The following is a 5345-nucleotide window of genomic DNA, read 5'->3' on the forward strand; positions in this document are numbered from 1 at the left end:
TTCTGGACTACATAGGATTCTGGAGAAAGCCATGCATAGGAACCCTCTAAGGAATTATATGCAACCAGGATCCAATACCAAAGGTAAAGAAGGATAGATGGAATCTAACAAAAGTTGTAGGGTGTTGGGGAGAAGATGGTTGGAGAAGAGATAGAAATCCCCACTGTCACTCAGATCTGGAGACAGGTCCATAGGTTATACTGTCTATGGAGCCAGATGGAGAAGAAGGAGCAGCATAGAACCATGTTCACTGGAAAGCAACCCAAATCTATCCTTTTGTAGGTACCATGAGTCATGGGAACTGTATAAGATGAGAAGAAAGGTTGGTCAGACTCTCCAGTGGAGAGAGGTAATATACTTCAGATAAAGGCAAAAAGTTTTCCTGAGAGTCAAGGGCTCACTTTTTGAGTCTATTCTAGACCTAGATATCATAGGTCTAGTCCCCATCCTACCTATGTATTCTTTGATGATAGTGGCAGAAACCAAATTTTTATTTACTAAGAGAAATTTCTAAAATCTCTAGGAGCGGAGATTTTGAACAAAACCTGTGCTATATTTCATGTCTGGATACAGGTGACCTAAAGGTCCTTTGGGAGACCCCACATCAAATTCTAATGTTTTCAGGAGAAACTCAGTTTAGACAAAATGAACCGACTTCTAGTATTGTCAAGGGAAACCCTGCATGAGGGTACAAGCCATAGAAATTATTGAGAGAGACCTCCAAGGTTAATGTAATACAAATGACACACAGTGTGTTGTACCTACATCATAATCAGCCAAAAAGAAATGCTAAAGAATCATCATATAATGATGAAGCCAAGAAGAGAGCTGAAATGTGGAAGAATATGAATATGCTATGTCCTTTTCTTCACCTTTCAACCTCCACCTACAAACCAGGTATCTGCTTCAGTGTTCAGAGCTCCATCACATTGTGATACACCTGGGAGACAAAGGTTATGAGAATTACTCCCCTTCCTTGAAATTCCTAGTCCTGCTTTATTTTCCTGGAAGACGTTCATGAAGAAGAAGCAAAAATTCATTTTAATTTGGGAGCCACCATCATATAAATTTTCAACAAATTAAAAGGGAAATAAAGACTTTCCTTCCTCTATGTTACAGGCAAACATGCCAAGAAGTAAGGAAGGTTTGGTTTCCTATAAATTTGTTTGAAATTCACATCACAGTGGTTCCTCAGTTAAAATTAATTTTAGCTTTCTCCCATCACATTCCTTTCTCATGTAGCCCATATTGTAAAGGGGAAAGGCAGGAGAAGCTGAGCCCAGAACTGAGTCAAGCCAGCACCCGGTGCTGTCGGGAGAAACGAGGAGGAGAACAATGACACCAATATCACAGAACCCCACTGAGTCACAGTCTCACAGAAAGCTTCTTGGAGTGAAGCCAAACACCTGCTTCTCACCAGTGTCTCAAAAATTTCTTTAGACTCCAGAAAAAGGCATCAACAACCTGTATGGCACCAGGGCCACTAAGCTAACACTGAGGCAATATCACAGCATTAGCCACCAACCCACCCCCCAAATGGAAATTTAGTACTATCTTTCTTCTTCTCTCCTCCTTCCTCCTGAGCTCCTCTTCCTCCTCTCCTCCCTTTTTGTTCCTTCTTCTTTGCCTATTATTTAGGTCAACTGGTGTCATCCAGAAACATGTCTTTATTTCCCTTCGATTGGGGCAGGAGGGGTATGCAGTACACTTTTTTAAAAAAAGCTAGAGAAACCCCAATAGAGTGGAAAGAGTTAAGGATTTGGAGTTGGATAACCTGGGTTCTAAACCCCTATTCTAGTGCTATGTATGTGACTTTGGACAAGTGACTTCTCTTCATTGAGTCGATTTCTTCCTCTTCATTAAATGAAGAATTTTGATGAAATAATCCTGTATCTAGTCCAACTCCCTCATTTTACAAATGAGGAAAGTGAGGCCGAAGGTGATTAGGTGGCTCTTTAAGGTTACATTCAGCTCTAATCCTATGGCCCTATATCTGTTCTTGATTCCCTCTGCAGTAAAGTATCTTTATCATCATCAATGACATCATCAACAAAGTGAGTGCCTACTACTGGTAGGGTATAAGGCTAAGCACCAAGGAAGATGCAAAGAAAGCTATCCATGTCCATTCTTTTCATGCAAGCAGCCTTGGCATGTATGTCATTCTCATCCAAATCATCATTTCTGCAGAGGGGAAAAACTTGATCCTCATTCTTGAAAGGTGAAGGTTGTACAACAGTACAGATGTTCCTAAGAGAATAGCTAATTACTAGATAAACTTGACTGTTTACAGACAGGGTGAGAACATGGCTCAATTGAATCCTACCTCTCCCTGGAAACAAAGGGGTGCCTCCTAACCTAAGCACTAAAAAATCAGAAACATTAAAGCTTAAAAAATGGATTATATTCATCCTCTTACTTATTCCTCTCTGGAAAATGAAAAATTACTACCTCCACTGCACAGAATCACAAAATCACTGAGTTAGAAGGGACCTCAAAAGTCATCTTGTCCAACCCATGCCTAAAAAGGAATCCCCCTCCATCCCTTACAATGGTTGTCCAGGCTGCTCTTCAACATCTTCTGTGATGGGGAGAACTAACTATAAGATCATCAAATGTCTTTATTCTATTTAGATATGGATTTTTCACCTTAAATCATTAGAATGTTTTCAGTAATCTAGTTTTAAACATCTCCAAAGCCTTCAACTGCTTCCTTTGGGGTTTGGAATCTAGATCTCTCCAGTCTTCCTGCACTATTCCAAAATGTTGGTATAAAATATGTCAAAGAAAAAGGTTGAGGGGAGCTTTTTGAAAATGTTAATGATGCTAAAGAATTAAAACTCATTATGCTCTGTGATAACAATTACTAATCGGTTGTTATTATTTAAGGTTCTCTATCAAATATCAAATCCCAGAGTTTTGGCACTTTTAAAGTTTAGTGTTGTAGGACCTGAAGACCCAAGAAGCACCAAGACTATCTATCTTTTGATGGTCCTTCACTCTATGGGCAACCTGATTTCCTTTGGAGTTCAGTCTTGCATTTCATTAGTGACTAGCTAAAGAGAGATGAGGCAAGTGTTCCTAATTTCTCTTTTCACATATATTAATATAATACACAGTAACTAGAAGAACACTATCTTCCTTTTAAAATTGAGTAGAAGAACATAATAATTAAAGCCTTTATTCTATTTTGAGGGCATAAGGCACACAGATCACACATCCCTTTGTTTAACACAAAGACTCACGTGTCAAATTATGCACCCCTCACACATGCACAGCATTTTAGAACTCTGCAACATAGCCATTTTGCAGGAGTGTGGAAGTAACAGTTTGCTTGGGGGATGTGTGTGTATAAATAGATGTGTAGACAGAAGGAGCTGAAAATAATAGCATATAAAATATAAATTAAGAGCAAAATATTTTCTGAATGCATTTCTTCCCAGAATTATCATTTTCATCTGTCTAAGAAGCACCCTTCCAAAGTGTGTTCTTGGGACCAACCCATTCTCCCACCTTGACCAGACCCTCTGCAATAGGCTTTCCAGAATCTCCAAGCCCAGGGTTAGCCCAGTGTCTAAAAAACAGCAAGTGGATTTTAGTTCAACAACCATAACCATTCTTAACAGTCTTTTTTTATTTTGAAGAAGGGCATGGAGAGGAGGCAAAGAGGGAAGCTTGGAGGTGGCAAAGGAGAAAAAGCTAAAAAAGGAAAGATTGTTGGATTTCCTATACCCCATAAAAACACAGATCAGCCTATGAATGGATCAAAATGTCATTTACCTCAAAAATCACACAGGTCTCTCTGCTATGCCTGTACACACCCTTCAACCATTAAGTTCCACCCTACCCTCCTCACCTCACACAGCAACCCCCCAAGAAAAAACCTGTTTGATGAGGCAAAGAAGCATCATGATCTTTTCCCCCATTTTTTTTCCAAAAACACCATGATTTCACTGTCCCTATTTTACATATTCTTTTAAGTAAGTCATGTTCTGCCCTCTCTGAAAAAAAAAAACTAGAAAGATTTACAGAGAAAGATGAACAAAGAGTGATTACCGCTAGGTGAGGAAAAAATAGAAAGAATTTTCTCTACCTTGGTTTGTAGAAGTAGAACCTCTATACGGACAGATTAAGGGAGTGAACATGTTGGGAGTATCCAGTCTCCTCTTCTTGCTTGCATATCCACATAAGAAAGATAAGGGAGAAATGAAAGAGAATTTAAAATCCAATTTAGGTGGGAAATTGGGGAGGGGGGTGTTAATCTTCTGGCTTGAGGTGATGCAAATTCAAAGAAAAAAATGATTCCATTCAAGGGTAATGCAGCGAAAGGAGAGGCTTTCCCAATGCAGAATCCAGAATAATTATTCCATTTCCATGTGAGGTTAAGGGCTGGATTGAAAAAAAAATTTAAGATTCTTCTAATAATTATGCTTTTGGTTTTCTGGAGCTTTAGAGGAGAAGGCTCTGTTTGGAGAAGCTGCAGGTCCGAGCTGTTCCTCTGTGGAGCATGATTATTTCCAAGGCATCCCCTCCCTAAGGAGGGAAAAGAGGGGGTCAGTATTTTATTAGAGAGCGTACCAGGAATGATGACAAAATTGCATCCCAAAAAAAGATATCAAGTCGTTTTAGGAAGAAAAGGGGGGGAAAGAAAACCCGCATTTCTCAACAGAGTGCACACGAGAAGAATTGGAAAACAGCTGGCACAGGTCTATAAATAATTCAGGAAAGGTCTCGCTATATTCCTGGGACAGGCATGGATGGGAGGTAGAAAACCAAATCTGAATGAGAGAGAGCGTGAGCCACGACATAGCACCACACACTCACACACGCAGAAACACAATACACACTTAACTCGCTAGCAAGTGCGGTTCCCATCACCATCTGCATTGCTGCTGACATGTCTGTCTTTCTCTTCCCTTTGCCTCCAACAGCAGCGCCTCCTCCCACCCCGCTGTGTGGAATCGGTTTTTGACTGTGCACAGAATGTACATTTTGCATTTCTTGAAAGGGGCACACTGACACACACACACACATACACACACGCACACATAGGGGCGGGCGGGCGCGCGCGCGCGCGCACACACACACACACACACACACACACACACACACTCACGCAAGGCAGTGGTGCTGATGTGCGGACCACTGTGTTTCACCTGCAACGTGTCGATTGGACAGACAGATAATCGCAGCGCGTGGCTGTAGCCTCGGCCACCCGCTGACATCCCTCTCAGCTCCCGGGAGGGGGTGGAGGGGGGATTTAAAAGCATCTCCCACCCTCACCTCCAGCCCCAGGGAAAAACACACACACACACACACACACACACACACACACACACACACACACA

At 41.2% G+C, this 5345-nt stretch overlaps 1 protein-coding gene across 3 annotated transcripts in view; it reads right to left on the bottom strand.

Moving 5' to 3' along the window:
* Positions 1–5345, bottom strand: part of GRIN2B (glutamate ionotropic receptor NMDA type subunit 2B) — a 663246-nt gene that overhangs the window by 656786 nt on the left and 1115 nt on the right. For all 3 annotated transcript variants that reach the window (XM_069101530.1, XM_069101531.1, XM_069101532.1), the window contains exon 2: positions 4091–4530. The gene's annotated coding sequence lies outside the window, so the exon portion shown is untranslated. The remainder of the gene's footprint in view (positions 1–4090; positions 4531–5345) is intronic.

Source organism: Petaurus breviceps, unplaced genomic scaffold, assembly GCF_028583685.1.
Source record: "Petaurus breviceps papuanus isolate PSGF00001 unplaced genomic scaffold, PetGlider_PUasm1.0 470, whole genome shotgun sequence".
NCBI lineage: Eukaryota > Metazoa > Chordata > Mammalia > Diprotodontia > Petauridae > Petaurus > Petaurus breviceps.